The 17,231-nt window shown below is 35.1% G+C and overlaps 1 protein-coding gene across 7 annotated transcripts in view; it reads right to left on the reverse strand.

The window, feature by feature from the left end:
- The window catches only part of LOC122637305, an 80,457-nt gene that overhangs the window by 44,075 nt on the left and 19,151 nt on the right, over positions 1-17,231 (reverse strand). Inside the window, exon 1 of one of the 7 annotated variants that reach the window (XM_043829319.1) lies at positions 439-539. The exons of 5 other annotated variants lie outside the window; for them this stretch is intronic. The gene's annotated coding sequence lies outside the window, so the exon portion shown is untranslated. Of the gene's footprint in view, positions 1-120; positions 287-438; positions 540-17,231 lie in introns of those variants that run through there. One more of the 7 variants, XM_043829318.1, reaches the window with a different exon arrangement.

Consider the following 17,231-nt stretch of genomic DNA (forward strand, 5'->3'; position numbering starts at 1 on the left):
GAGGGTGTGCGTTAGTATGACATATCGAAGCACGTGTCGATGCCATAGCTAACGAGAAAGAGAGATACATAGATAGAAAGAGAGTGAGAAAGATAGAGAGACAGAGAGAGACAGACTTACCCCACAACGTTCAACGACCCCTGCAATAGCTCGACCCTCCACCCAGGTTAACACACGATATCACCAACAGCACGGTCGGCCATTGCCAAAAACAACCCCCGGAAGTTGCACGCACATACACATACACACAGAGAGAAAGAGAGAGAGAGAGAGAGAGAGAGAGAGAGAGAGAGAGAGAGAGAGAGGACCTCCCCTCCCACAATGCACCAACAACGCCGCCAAGAGAGCAAGAGAGAAAGAGAAAGAGAAAGAGAAAGAGAAAGATAGAAGAGAAAAGAAGAGAAGAGGGTGTAGTGGGGGGAGGAAGTGAGCATGTACCGGCTGTAACAAGATGGCGACGATATCAACCCTTCTTCTTCATCTTCATCATCATCATCATCATCATCGTCATCGTCGTCATCATCTTTTTCTTCTTCTTCTTCTTCTTCGATCAGGAGACAAATCACGTTTTAGATTATTATATACTTTCAGTCTATTTCTATCTCTCTCTCTTTCTTTTTTATACATACGACATACGTATTTTTATATATATACACACACATGCATGCATATATACATACATACATACATATGTACGTACGTACGTACGTACGTACGTATGTATGTATGTATATGTCATTTTTTAAAAATTCTAAAGAATCAAAAAATGAAGAAAAAAAATAAAGAAAAAAAAAGAGAGAGAGAAAAGAACTATATAGATACCGGCGAACACGCAACGCGCACACACAAACACACACACTCGGAGAGAGAGAGAACGCGAGGACCCACCACCGTGGGGTGCATCGCACGACTACTCTCCACCTCTTGATAAGGGTGCTGGTGCTCGATGGTGGCGCCATCGTCGTCAAACCACCACCAAAGCTGGCCGGATGTCGGTCGCTTGGCAACCAGGAGAGATCGACCGACCGTTCCCCAAGCCCTCTCTCTCTCTCTCTCTTTCTCTCTCTTCTCCTCCTTTAACGCGCCTTCCCGCCTACGAGACGGTCTTTCCTCAACCCCTCCCCACTCCTCCATCATTTCAACCCCCCACCATTATCCTTTTTTCATTGTATTTGTTACGTTACTCTTTTTGTTTCTTTATCTTCTTCTTCTTCTTCTTTGAAATCGCTAAACCGATCAGCCATCTTCCTGTTAGGCTAATAACAATTCAATTGATAAAGTGATAAATAATTTTTTTTTCTGAAAGGATTTTACACGGTTAGGTGAGGGGTTGATTGTAATCGACGATTTGCTTTCTCTCTTTCTTTTTTTTTTTTTTTTTTAAATAACAAAGTCGACAAAGTCGACAGTGGACAAGTGGTAAAGGTCTAATAGTGAAATACTGAAAGAGAGAAAGAAGGGTGGAAAAAGGGAAAAAGTAGATTTATTTTTCATGCGATACCGCAGTTTTTAATTCGATCTAATAAAGTTCTAACACATTTTGGGAATATTAAAAGTTATCGTTCTGGTCGACGTTGAAGGGAGAAACTATTAAAGTCCCATGAGTTTGACGCACACATCGCTATGGATGAAAGGAATACATTACTGAGTTATATTTCCTCGGAGTAAGAGAGAGAGAGAGAGAAAGAAAGAGAGAGAGAGAGAGAGAGAGAGAGAGACAAATTATTCCGCAGTAAGAATAACCTAATTGGGTCAGTCTTTCATCAATTATTAATTGAAATCGTTAAAATTGCAAATCCGTCCAAATGTTATCGATTGTATGAATAATTTTTCTTTCTTTCTTTTTTTCTGTTGATACTTTTTAAACTTCTCGCCTTTTTCTTTTTTAAATACAAAATACGTTATACCATTATTAAAGGATTACAAAATAATATTTTTTAGTCGCTTGGTAGAGTTTGAAAATGTTCAAAAAGAAAACAGAAAAGAGAGAGAAAGAGAGACAGAGAATCTTTAGAAATAACGAAGGTAATCCTCTTTGGTATCCCTGATCGATTTGGACTCAAGGGAAGACTTTAACGGTATCAAAACGATTGTTCTTTTAGTAACAACAAAATATTGATTTGATATTTTTAATTTTAATTTCAATATTTACCAAAAACCCCTCACCTACATCCCCCAAAAAATATTCTGATAAATCAACACTTCGTATTCTCGATCATATTACGATATATCGATTAACGATGAGTTTTTTAATTTGTTTAAAAAAATTTAGCCAATTTATAATGGTAGAAGCGATGCGGAATGGTTAATTAAAAACATTAACATTCACCAATTTTATTAACAATCCCTAAATTTCATTAACAAACCCCTAATTTTTTAATACACCTTAGACACTTCCCTATACCAAGTTTATCATTAATTAAACGAAAGTCAATTACATTAACGTTGTTTCAAAACAATTGTGTAGAAATTTAATCAAGGTAAGATGCGGAATGGTTAATTTGGTATTTAACTATTCAACCAACCCCTAATTGTTTAATGAACATTTGGCCGTTTACTACAGCAGTAATATTATTGCTTATTAGGGTTTCGTTTAGATGCTGATGAATACAATTTTTTATTTTTTTTTTTTCTTATTATTTTTTTTTTTCTTAGCACAAAATCGACAAATTATGAATTACTTCCTGATTAGATGAGATTACGGATTAGTACGACTTTCGTTAGGACAAATGAACGTAAGCGTAAATCTGTATTACCCCTATGCTCGTTATTCTACGGAAACTGGGCAAAATCCAGTCAGCCTGATCCAGCACTGGAATAAATCGAGTTACCCAAACACGATTGAATTAACACGTTTGTAACAATGTCGCCGTTTACAGATTCCCTTGTAATTCATGAATGATAAATCATTGGGGGAAAATAGTATACCAGTTTTATTGCTGTAACATATACATATGTCTATTGTATTTTATGTATACGTTTTGTACGCAAAAATTGTATTATTTTTTTATTACGAAAAAAAATTAGCCTGGTTAATTTTAAAAAATTTAATTTTTCTTTGATTTCTTTTTTTTTATAATTTTTTATATATGTATATATGTGTGTGTATGTGTGTGTGTGTGTGTGTGTATATATATATATATATATACAGATCAAAATAATAACGTTAGCGAAGTAGCTCGAACAAAATCCAATAGCATGAACATTCTGTACACAGTAGTCTATCACCTTCCCTCTTATTCCTCAACTATACCTATATTTGCCCTTTCCCTTTACCAGCAATATGTCAGAAGCTTTTAGCTACCCCTACGTGCTTAGTGAAACCTCCCTCCCCCGCGTAAAGTTTCTATCATAAAGCAGCGAGAAGTTTCTCTCTCGATATCGTGTTGACTTCACCCTTCAAAACTAAAAGAGTACTTAACATAGTCATCGATCAAAGTACGCAAATTCGACTAACTATACTTACGATTAAAAAGGAACTTTAAAAGAAGAAGAAATTACACGAATAAATTGAACGAAAGTTTGTCGCAACGAATATAAAATAATAAGTATCGTTAGGCTGTGAACGTTCTGAAAAAAAAAGTTCGATGAGGACAAAAAAAAAACAAAAAACCAAAACCACAGCGTGAACGATTAGATTCACGATTGTCCAAAAAAAAAAGAAAGAGAGAGAGAGAGAGAGAGAGAGAAAGAAAGGAAAGAAGAATTGACAAAATAAAGATAAGGGATAAAATTAAAAAAAAAAAAAAAAAGAAGAAGAAGAAAGAAAAGAAAAGAATAATTTGCACGCCCTCCTGCAGTGTGAAACGAAGCCCAATTCCAACCCTAACTGGGGACAACCCTTCAGAATTCGAAGTTGGGTCCTTGCGAGTACTTGACGAAAAAAAAAAGAAAGAAAGAGGCACGAAGACTACTTCTTGAAATGAACTTGAAGGGAACGAGGGTGAAAGAGAAAAAAAAAAAGAAAAAAGAAGAAAAAATAAAAAAAGAAAAAAAAAGGAAAATCAGAAAGAACAAAAAAAAAGATCGTCTACGAACATGAATCCTTTTGTCCTGGCCCTTTGCTAGAGCGAATACTTTAGGGGTGATTTCCATTCAACCCTTCTATCTATCTATCTCTCTCTCTCTCTCTTTCTTTGTCTCTCTTTCTCTCTCTCTTTCTCTATCTCTGTCTATCTCTGTCTTTCTTTCTGTAAGAAAGGGTAACTAAAGCTTGGCAATGACAGGCAATACGTAATTGGCCTTTGGCGTTCGTACATGTATGGCCTTGTTAATGAAAGGAGACAAGTCCTGGCTAATGTCCTGGATACCTGGATACTTCCTCTTCCTAAATACTTGTACCCCTAACGATCCTTACTAACTACCAAAATGTATTATCATCATTAAGAGAGATCTTCTGCTCTACTGGCATTTTCTCACGTGAACGAGTTCAACCTCAATACCAACCCTATCCCACCTGACTTTTTTTTTCGAAACGCGAGAAGAATATCGTAGGTAAATCTTTTTACGTTTTAAAAATAAATTACGAGATAGATGTTATAGATTACGACAGTTACGATAGATAGATCGTAGCGTGTCCCATTAAAAAAAAAAAAAAAATAATAATAATAATAATAATAATAAAATGTGCAAAAAATCACGGTGCAAGAATGCACCGTTCGAAGTAACCTTCAAAAACAAAAAACTGAACAGGACAGTTGGAAAATGAGATGTCTCAAAAATTGAAGGACGATCTTCCAATAAAAAAAAAAGAAAGAGAATAAAAAGAAAGAAAAAAATTTAGGGCTAAGAGAATATCGCCAAAAGACAAAAGAGTAAGGTGTTTGCTTAGAGGGTTGAAAACCGTGTGACGTGGAGTTGTCAGCGATAGGACCAATCGGAACGAGGGAAAAAAAAGTTCTTTTTTAAAAGACCACCAGCTCTATCCTCTGATAAAATCTCTATCCCTATCTCTATCTCTCTCGTTCTAAAGTGACGTAGCAAGCCGACATTCAACATCCGTTTTCAACGTCAAGCGTCACAGAGTAAGAGAAAGATAGATTCAGAGAGACAGAGAAAGAGAGAAAGAGAGAGAGAGAGAGCACGGATATTGCCAGAGATGGTTCTTTTACGGTTGAAGAGGGGTGGGGGGAAAGGGGACTGTGAAAAAGTAGGTGCAAGGTCCCTTTCAGATTAGATCGCGTCCAATTTAGTTCGTTCGAGGTTTGACCTCGATTGCTAGCCATCTCTCTCTCTCTCTCTCTCTCTCTCTCTCTCTCTCTCTCTCTCTCTCTCTCTCTCTCTCTCTCTCTCTCTCTTTCAATCTTTTTCTGGGGCCCTCTGCCTTTTAATTCTACGTACGTGCAGGATGTGACATTCTCTCTCCTTCCTCCTACCCAGTTCACCCCTCACCTAGCCAACCACTTTTTGTTTTGTTTTCTTATCATCAGCGTCCGGTTAAACGGGAACCATTTAAAAATCAGTAAAGGTAATCTTTTGGTTCTGTCTTCTTCTTTTTTTTTTCTTTTAATGAAACTCCAGGTTCAAAATGGCGATTCAATTTTTGGTAAGGGTTCAATTAAATAACAAGGGACAAGAAATTTCCGAATCTAATCGAGTCGAGTAAATGCTTTCATCAAAGGATTCGATATCAAGTTCTATGGTGCTAAACACGGGTACTGTTCAGGGTGTCGACGCGAGCCCCCATTAATTTAGGAAGCTGAGGGTTGGCCGGCGGGTGTTAGGGAAGATGGGGGTTTACCATGGGTTGAAGGTTTTGCCAGTCAAAGGACTAGCCCCTCAGAATCTGACATCTATTTGACGTTTGATCGATCAATCAGGTTTCCTTTTCAAGAGCAGACTTCAAAGGGGAGCAGATTCATTGAGGTCTACAAGTAACAATAACATTGACCAGTCATTATCACGGGTAATTAGGTCAATAACAATTTTTCTTCTTTCCTTTTTCACTCAATTGATATATTTTATTTAAAAAAAAAAAATCTTTAATGTCAAGATCGTTGTTTAAAGTCTAGTTAACAAGGGAAGACGATGTTCCCACGACGTTTAATGGCGATCCTCAATGATCCAACTCAGCGACAAGAGTTCCGGAACGATGATCACGTAAATGTGACCAAGGACTTTTTACCGGTCGTTAAACACGGGACACCATATTATAGATAATTACTTTTATTATCATCTCATAATAGTAATTTTCCAGTTCTTCTCAAAAAAAAAAAAAAAGGAAGAAAAAAATTAAAAGTAAAAAATCGTCACTTTACTTTCTTTTTTCCTTTTGGATTATTTCGTAATAAAATCTTTTTCTTTTTTTTTTTTTTTTTAATCGTTGTTGAATTATGATCAAATATATTTATGATAATATAGAAGGACTGCGGAATAACGAGTTTTTGTTTAGCCCGGTTCTCTGGGAGATATCAAACGAGAGTAGGAGACGGACAGTTTTCTAATGAAAATTCAAATGAGAGTGTTTTCGATGAAGAAAGGAAGGAGGATGAGAAAGAGAAAGAGGATAACCTGGAGGTTGTGTCAAGTAGGCTTTGAGGAGTAGTCCTTATTTACCAGAATGAGAAGGAATATTTAATTTTTGTTTTGTCCTTTCTCGATACACCCATCGAAACTTCTTTTCTTTTACAAACTTTCTTAAATATTGGATTCCGCAATTAGCGAACACAGTTAGTACGCTATAGGATAGCTCAAAAATTCTTGAGTGATTATAAAAATCGATCACCCCTTTTTCAAGACCATTTAGGCCAATGCTTTACGATCTAAACTTGATGTTTTACAATATGACGACAAAAAAAAAAAAGAAAGAAAAAAGAGATTAAGTGAAAACATCTCGAAAAGTAGTAATTGATTTTCTTTTAATTCATTTTTCAGAACCATCTTTCGAGTCAACTCTATATACGAGTAATAATCCATATATAATCCGAGTAATACTCAATTTAGTCAATAATTATATAGTCATCGCTTTTTCTTCCGAAAAGAGTCATCTCTTATCCTTTTTAATTTTTTTTCTTTCTATTTTCTCGATCGTACACCATTTTAAATCGCTTTCGTTCGTGAATCCAAAAAGTTTTCCATACAAAAAAAAAAAAAAAAAAAAACCAAAAAGATATTTGAATTAACGATTACCATCGGTGTGTTTAATTATTTATCAAGAATAGACAATCAAGTTTAATGTCCTCGTTAGTATAATAACAAAGTTAATAATTTCTTCTCGTTATTTCTTGGAAAACTTTTCTCCTAACCTATCTTATCCCCAAGCACCTAACCACCCCTCTCCCCGAATCCCCCGAATCCCATCGTAACCATTTCCCTCTCTCTTTTCCTTCTTTTCCGATTCCGCAGACAATGAAATAATGTTGAGAGTCTAAGAGTAATTCACACCGAGGTTACTCCATAGAGTTTCTATGGGAAAAGAGAGGCCAGGAAATCCCACGTAAGACAGGAAGGAATATCCTGTTAAGGAAGTAAGACAAAGAGAGAAAGAGAGAAAGAGAGAGATAGATAGATTTAAGGAAGTCCCTTCACTGTTACACTCGCAAGTTCTAACTTTAGAGTGTCAGTTTAGTCAGCTACCTACACCTTTCTATATACTGTCTCTCGCCTACACCGTATGATCCTTCTTATCTAACGAAGGAAAAGGTAAAGGAGTAGGTTGAATCATATAGGGTGTCCTTAAAGTAACCATCGATTATATAAAATCAGGAAATATCAATAACGATATTTCATTAAAATCTACTGCGGCATCTCGAAACAACACTTTCAAGATTATACCATTTCGAGATTTGTTTTTAATAATGATAGAACAATTAATACTTCTGTATTATTTCAATACAAATTGGTTCCTGAATTTTTCCTTTGAACAATCAAGATTTTCCGTGATGTGACAACGGTTTGATAACATTTTATAATAATTAACGATTCTATCGATTTTTTAATCGTTACACGTTCCAAGAAAATGGATGATTGTTTAATGGGACACTCTGTATATATAGATAAAGGAGAACTTCTTTTCGTTGGAGTTTTTTTTTTTCTCCCTTGAAGAACAATGATTCAAGAAGCAGGAAAAGTTTCAAGAATATTCTAAGAGTGGTCCAAGAGGAGTGGGAGGAGTGGGAGGTGGAGGAGATATTGGCATGAACCTGCAATGCCATATATAGACAAGGATACCTATACACATTTACAGAGGAGTTTACACTACGTGTGTTTGTGTGTGGGGCGATTCAACGATGATGATGATGTGGTATTGGTGGAAAGGGGGTGAGAAGGGGTAAAATTGTAAAGTGTAGTAATAGTAGTAGTAGTAGTAGTAGTAGTAGTAGTAGTAGTAGATGTAGGTAAGCCAGGACTGTAAATACTGCATCGTTGCTGCCTACCTCGCACGTTCGATATGGTATACAATCGATTCAAACCATTTCAACCATTTACTTTTACATATATATATATATATATATATATATATATATAATAAATATAAAGAGTTTGATGTACACACATATAATAAAATTATTTCATATTAATTTATTCATAGTATACACAGTACGTTAAACAATATATAAAACAGTAGACACGAATCCTGACATAAATGTGCTACATAAATCATTTATTCCACGTGTACAGGGTGAGTCGAAAGATTTCGAAACTTATAATTTTGCAATCCGCAGCAAAAGATTAGACGAAAAAGTCCCGAAGGAGGGTAATCGATATATAAAATCATCTAAAAACGTTCAACCCCAATTACGTAAATCTTCCAAGGAAGTCGAAGAAATGATTAGAGGATATTAACTCTAAAATGAACACTTATATATAGGTTATTAAAATTCGTAGAAATTTCAAGTTTGAAGGTGAAATCTTTAACCTGATTCCTAACACGTATTTGGCAACTTACCAGGATATCCTGGATATCCTTAATAAAGGAATAAGAATCCTTTAAATGTCGGCCATATATCTCACGGCTCCACTTGACGTGTGAAATTATTTCTGGTATTACATTCTATCTCAATCTCTCTCTATCTCTCTGACACACACACAGAGAGATAGAATTAAAAATGAGATGGTAGATAGAATAGGTTACTACAACATTTGTTCTATTATTCGTGATAGCGGAATCAATTAGGCGTTAAAATATCAAAGTGAATTTATGATGAACGCATATCAATTCAATTCGTGTCAACGTTCGGAGTTATTATTATCTTTATAGTTAGTAGGACGAATCAATAAGTAATCATTGATCGTATCAACCCAAATCAGATATTTGTAGATCGGTCAATCAACGGTTAATCATACTTTCTGAATTATTTATTAATACAGATGTATGATAAGGAATATGATATCCTGACGAAAGTTAAGGATTTTCTTTCTTTTTTTTTGGTTTTGTTCCTTTTGAGAATCCTTTTATCTACCCGAACCACCCCAAACGATCTATAAATTTTATCGAAGAATTATCGACGACGACAAAACGAAGGAATAAGCTAATTCTTATGGTGACCGTGGGGGTTAGCAACGGTGCTACTTATCATGATAAATGTCCTATGAAGGGATCGGCACGGCCTCCTAAGACGCTGAAATATTTCTGCAATAAACATGAACCTTCTCTGTACCTTCCCACGCCTCTCTGCAGGACTATCTTATATATTTTCTCCTTCTCTCTCTCTCTCTCTCTCTCTCTCTCTCTCTCTCTCTCTCTCTCTCTCTCTCTCTCTCTCTCTCTCTCTCTCTCTCTCTCTCTCTCTCTCTCTCTCTCTCTCTCTCTCTCTCTCTCTCTCTCTCTCTCTTTCGATGACTAGCAAAGCCAAGGTTTACACTTTTTCTTTGTTTTTTTTTTTCTATTTTTTTTTGTAAATTGTTCAAGAAGACATCTCTCTCGGTTTCACTTTCATAAAAGGAAGACAAATCCTGATCGCATTATTCATCATAATCCCTAGTCCTTATTCCCATATTTTTTATTTTCTAAATAAATACGTAGATTCGTTAAAAATGTTACACTTGATGGATCATTTAACAACGATTATATATAACAAATTTTCGACGAACTTTTCTACGTAAATAATATATGACTAACTATAAAGGCTCGACGAGTAACACAAATTTCACTGTTACACCATTACACCATATACAAAAACACGTAGACTCGATAACAATGTTTAACGAACGATGTCGAATTAATAATCCGCACGAAGAGAAATGTAATCAATTTGAAAAAATAATATCCCAACTTACCGCTGAGTCACATTTTCTTTAGGAAAGATGTAATACTTTAAGAGATATCTACGTATATACTCTGTCTCTCTTGTTCTCATTTACACGTAAAATTCAAAGGGACGAAATTCAGCCCAAATAAGAAAGAAAGAAAGAGAGAGAGAGAGAGAGAGAGAGAAAGAAAGACAGACGCATTACCTCGACGATTTATGCGGCTCCTTTCCCAAACGCATTCATCATTCCATGGTGTCGGCGGCTTGCTTTTACCCTCTCTCACTCCTCCTCCTCCTCCTCCTCCTACTCCTACTCCTCCTACTCTTCCTTCTTCTACTTCTCCTCACATCTTCCTTCACTAACACTAACACTAACACTAACACTACTACACCATCTCCATTTCTTCCTCATACTCCTTCATCCTCACCTTCACTCTCGCTCTCTACCTGTCCGATTATATCTCCATCCTCTTTCCTCTTTCTTTTAAAGATTTAGCCCAACTCTCTCGACTCCTCCTTCTTCATTGTATACACATACACACATGTACACGCGTAATACGTATTCATTCACTCGTTCGATTTTATACGTAAACATGTGTGTATACATATATATATATATATATATATATATATATATATATATATATATGTTTCTTTCTCACTCATTCATATACGTACATTAACTTTCTCAATGCGCATGCGCACACATACAATATACGTATATACGTATAGAAACACTTTCTATCCCTTAGTTTTACACACAGCGTCACTTCGTCACATCGGATGGATAAACGAGTGAGAGAGATTTTTGTTGACAGTAACAATTGTCGATATTTGTTCGTCCCGTTATCATTAACTTTCGTTACTTCTCTATCTCTCTCTTTCTCTCTAATTCTTTCGCTTTTCTTTTTCTTTCATATCATTTTTATTTCTAAATAAAATACATATATATATATATATATGTATGTGTGTGTGTCTATATATACTCGTCGGACTTAATATGAAAGATTCAATGAACGAAAAGTCGAAGAGAAAGAAGAGGTGAAGGGTGAGGGAGTGAAAGAGAGAAACTAAGAGAAAGTAAATACCAGGACCACCTTGATACATTTTATTAAAAATTTTATTTCAATGAATTTGCAGCATGAATATATCTATACACGAATAATTCGTAAGTTTATGTGTATGGGGTTTGTGTGGGTGTTCAAGTAAATGAGTCCTATACACACATACGCGCTCTCTCTCTCTCTCTCTCTCTCTCTCTCTCTCTCTCTTTCTCTCTCTTTGAAATTTACTACTGTTTCGCTCGATTTCCTGTTTGACATTAGGGTGAAACTAACTTGCTAACGTTACGTTCGTTTCCGACAAAATTTTAGAACAAAGAGAACGATTTTAGGGGATGAAATATTTTTAGACTATGTCTTTCAAGTTAACAAACAAATTTTATCAGCCAATGGTAATTCCTATTGCTGTTCGTAAGTCAAGTTTACAAACGTGAATCAACGAATCACTAATTTGTTTGTTTTGCTATTTTACTATTCCAACAGAACGTGCACCTGGTTAAATATCAAACCGAATTCGTTATCAATCGTAACATTTGATTGAAGAGATTACGTATCGATGAGAAACAACGAGAAAAACAACAATGATTAAAAAAGAATCCCTAGGATTTTGTTAATAACGAAATAATGATGATTACGTAACACGAAATGTTATCAGAACTGGGACAAAACTTTGCAAATGATTTTTTTTTGTTTTTTTTTTTTTTTAAAGTCGATTTTCTAGATCGATGATTTTTGTTCTTTTTCTTTTTGTCCTAAATTACCCCAGATTATAAAGCTACTAGCCTCGTTTGTAAAACTGCGAGCTTAAAAGGTCGGCTAAAAGGTTAATTGATTTTTAAAATTATCTAAAAAAAGACGTTTGGTCTATCCTAGAAAACTTTTAGTTTACCCTCTTTACAAGGTACTCGTAAAAAATATTAAACTGGATAACACACCTCGCTGCATTCTTCCCAAACGTAATTTATTAGCACGTATTAAAAAATAATCAAAAATTTTAATAAACATCGGATCGGTATAACATTTTTAGAAAATTCATTTCGGTGATGAGAGTAAAAAAAAAAAGAAATAAATAAAAAAATAAAAAACGAAGAAAGAAAAAAAAAAGATAAAAAGATCTCTAGATCCGATGGATGATGGTGAGGCATTAACACCGACGTGTTTCGACGTCAGGTGTTGCCCACAACAGAAAAATTTGCATTTAAAGCCAATGCCAGGGGCGCGAGAGAGAGAGAGAGAGAGAGAGAGAGAGAGAGAGAGAGAGAGAGAGAGAGAGAGAGAGAGAGAGAGAGAGAGAGAGATAGATAGAGAGGGAAAAAAAGAATTAGTAAAAAGGACTCTTCTCTCAGATCCTTTTGACGAGACCGAACTCGTCAGCAGGAACAAAAAGAATACATATATATCTCAAAAAGGCTAAATAAAAATCTACAGACGAGTTCTTTGAACTCTTCCACCTTCTATCATCTCCCCTTTCCAAATCGATCTCAAAAAAAAAAAAAAAAGAAAGAAAGGAAAAAAAACAGGATAATAATTTGTCTACTTGAAATCTGATTCCTTAGAACCAGCAACTGTCAACGTCAATCGTAATCCTTAGACCCCAAAAACGATTGGGATGGCGTAGGACGAAGGACAAAGATGGATCAGTGGATCAGTCCTGTCCTTTCTGACGTTTAACAAGCAAGATATAAGACTCCGCAGGATTCATTTGTCCAGTTGATAGTGAAAATTTCATAGAAATATTCTCTAACAGGTTGTTAACCTTGCAACAAGAAAAAACCCAACAACACCCAGATTCTACCTAACTTTACAAATTATGAATACTCTAACAGTCTCTGTAAAATCTCTTATTGAAGAAATTTAATGAAACTTTAATAATACATCAACGACGAATCTTGACTCGGTTGATCGAAATATCATTCCTCTTTGATATTTTCAGGTCAATAACCTCTTCCAAAAGATAAACATAGACAGAGAAAGAAAGAATGAGAGAAAGAAAGAGAGAGAGAGAGAGAGAGAGATAATTTGATATCGTAAAGAAATACTTGAGCAAAGTTTCTCCATTTCTCGAGGCACGAAATCGCGGTGGTATCGTTGAGGGTTTTGCCAAGAATAGAAGAATAAGTAGAAATAAGAGATAAAATAAAGTAAATACGTATAGGTAGGTAGGTAGGTAGGTAGGTAGGTAGGTAGGTAGGTGGGTGGGTGGTTGGGTGGGTAGGTAGGTAGGTAGGTAGGTAGGTAGGTAGGTAGGTAGGTAGGTAGGTAGGTAGGTAGGTAGGTAGGTAGGTAGGTAGGTAGGTAGGTAGGTAGGTAGGTAGGTAGGTAGGTAGGTAGGTAGGTAGGTAGGTAGGTAGGTAGGTAGGTAGGTAGGTAGGTACATAAGCTAACTACGAAAGTGTAAGGAAGGAATACTAGAGGCAATCGTCGTATCGAGGCTCACCTTGTTTTCCCACCCATGGTATTCATTTCAAGGACAGGAGAAACATTTCGATCGGTTGTAAGGGAGATTCCCAGTGCAGATTTTCTGCGGGGCAGCTGGCAAAAGGATGTACTAAATCTTGCCCGGATATCTCGAGAGTATATCAGAGTCAGTGTGGCAGCGGGGTGCCTGATGCAGTCGACGCTTAGCAATCGAGAAAGAAAGAAAGAAAGAAAGAAAGAAAGAAAGAAAGAAAGAAAGAAAGAAAGATAGTTGCTGTGGTTGCTGGTTTGCTGGGTTGCTGGTTGCATGGCCACTGATCCTAGCCGACGTTGCTTCTGCTGTTACCGTTCTACTCCTCCTGCTGCTGTGTTGCTTCTGATGCTCCCGGCTACGATTCTTCTCTATACTCTTTACTATGGACCATCCTGTCGTTCCTGTCTCTTCCTTTATCGATCCCTCACCTTCTTCTAACTCGAAAATCTTTCTTTCGTATTTTCAATCTACCAACGCAACACCCCAACATACAATCGTTTAACCTTTTATAACTTTAGCACAGTTAGGAAATGTTTTATTCGATTCATATGACTTTTATTTTTGTTATTTTTATTTATTTTTATTTATTTATTGTTCTTACAATTTTAATCATTTATTATTATTATTATTATTATTATTATTATTATTATTGTTGTTGTTGTTGTTGTTGTTGTTGTTTTTGTTGTTGTTGTTGTTGTTGTTGTTGTTGTTGTTGTTATTGTTATTGTTGTAATCATCAGCAACAGCAGCAGTAGCAGCAGCAGTAGCAGCAGCAGTAATAGAGTCATCGTCGTTAAATTAATTAATTTATTATCAAAGATAATATTCGGGATATCAAACTTGTTGAAATTTTAATCATAGTATTTTTATTAATATATAGGTGTATATTAGATATAGGAAACATTTTGAAGATGATATATCGTACGGCCCTGAGTTCACTGTACCGGGTTAGAAACCATCGGTTGAATAGAATGGAACGTTGGTGTGACCCTTACTGACCCGAAAGACCGAATCTCAGGATTAAAACCACCTTGCTGTCGGTCCATCCTATATTCTATATATTCCGCAATACTATACCCATGGTATACATAAGATAGAAAGAGACATTAACATTTACAGATTAGGAAATATACATGTTATATTCGTACATCGTGAAACAGATGTAGCAAGAAAAAAAAATATAAAAAAAAAAGAACAATAATAAAAAATGAAAAAGAAAACAATTTTAATAAACAAAAAAAATTACCTTCTAACAAATTTCAAACTATTCAAATATCAACCTTGAGACTCAAAAATATAAATTATTTTAGTTGAAACATTTGAATCATTCTTTCTTTCTCAATGATTCATCATATTCATATACACAAATCACACGTACATATATACGTATACTTAATAAAAATTAAGTCAATTTTATCATCGACTCTTTTGTAAAATATTAAAAAAAAAAAAAGAAAGAAAGAAAATGATTTCCCTAAACTCTTCTAATCATCTTTTAATCTTTTTCAAATCCTCTGTATTCCTTCCCTCTCTGTCTCTTTCTTTCTCTTTTTAATTAATTTTAATTAATTTTTTCCCCACCCCCATCAAGTAACCCTTTGCATTGCATCAATTTTAATCCACGTAGTATCAGTTAAAATCCGCCAGAGTGCGACTGTGTAATATTCCACATCGAAAAGGCCCACCCCCCACCCACCACTCGACCAACACATTCCTAACAGACCCTCTCCAGCCCTAACAGACCCCACCTCAACAGACCAACCTCCTCCACCTCCTCTTCTTCTTTTAGATCTCGTTATTTCTCGGTCTTTCCTGTCTGAGGATTTTCACGAGATTACATCGAGCCCACTCGCTCGGTAATTCCCTTAAATCCCTTCAACCACGACCTGTCTGCCCTTCGACCTATGACCCCGAAAGAGGATGAAGCATAAGAAGAGAATGAACAAAATGGAACAAGAGGGAGAAAGAGTCAGATAGAAAGAAAAAAAGAGATACATAGATAGATAGATAGATAGATAAATAGATAGATAGATAAATAGATAGATAGATAGATAGATAGATAGATAGAGAGAAAGAGAGAAAGAGAGAGAGACTACAGTATCAAAGAAAAGTCTCTTTTTAATTAAGCGGGGCAGCGAACTTTCGACGATCTCACGATTCAACGATAAAGCTTTAATGACAGCAGGCTAGCCCTCAGCTTTACTTATGATAGCCCTTCCCCCACTACTCACCCTTCCACCAGATTCCCTACCCCTACTATTTTCTTCTGTTCTCTTCTGTTCTCTTCTGTTCTCTTTTCTTTATTGGCCTGGCTATACTTTACTGACTCTAAAATGCTCGAAGCACTTTTTTTTTTTACCTTCTATCGTTTATGTTTGCACTCTTGTTGTTCCACCCTTCTTTCCGATCTGATAAAAAAGTTCAAAGGTTTAGATACCGTAAAGATTATTTCTAATGACAATGCTAATGATTTTTTCGTTATTTCTTATTTCTTTTTTCTTTTTTTTTGTTTTGTAAATCAAATCGATCTTATGGTTCTTTTATTTTTATTTTTGATCTTACAACCCTCGTGTTGTTATCGTTCCTAATAATTCTTTTTTTTTTTCTAACATACTTAATTAGTAATTAATTATAAATGTACATATATATATATGTATTTATGTATGTATATGTATATGTATATGTATATGTATATGTATATGTATATGTATATGTATATGTATATGTATATGTATATGTATATGTATATGTATATGTATATGTATATGTATATGTATATGTATAAAAAGAAATATCTAAAGGAATAACATTCCTTGATAAATTTTAATAGCCAATGGAGGAATTGAAGAGGAAATTAAGTTCATTTTGAAGTAACTTATCTCGAAAGAAAAATCGTTTCTCTTTTCCTTCCCATCTGCTTTTCTGTATCGTTGCACTTGAATCTCACGTAGAGATAGAACGAGAGAGAGAGAGAGAGAAAGAGAGAGAGGAAGATAGAACGAGAGATGAAAGTTCAACGGCGGAGCCTGCAAAAGGATCGTGTTTCCCTCTCGTCGTTGTTCGCTTCGAATAGAAAAGGGATAAAAAAATAAATAAATAAAAAAGAAAAATAACAATAAAAGCAACAATAAAAAAGCAAATATCGTCTGTTAACTCGAGTGTACAAGAGGAGCTATGGACGAGGAAGAAGAAAGAAATAAACCAAAAAAAAAAGAAAAAGAAAGAAAAGTAAAAGAGGATAAATAAATAAATAAATAAATAAATAAATAAATAAATAAATAAATAAATAAATAAATAAATAAAAGTAAAAGTAAAAATGAAAATAAAAAAAGAAGAAGGATTCAAGGACGTTGTTCGTCCAACAGCCGGCATACGATTTCCAAAGGACGAAGGTCGTTCTCTTTATCTCTTTCTCTTTCTTTCTCTCTCTTTCTGACTTCTCGCATAACGAGTTGCTACCACGTGCCGCAAATGGCATACTTCATAAAAAAAAAAGAAAGTAAAAGGGAAGAAAAAATCGTAAAATAT

This window comes from Vespula pensylvanica, chromosome 25, assembly GCF_014466175.1.
Source record: "Vespula pensylvanica isolate Volc-1 chromosome 25, ASM1446617v1, whole genome shotgun sequence".
Lineage (NCBI taxonomy): Eukaryota > Metazoa > Arthropoda > Insecta > Hymenoptera > Vespidae > Vespula > Vespula pensylvanica.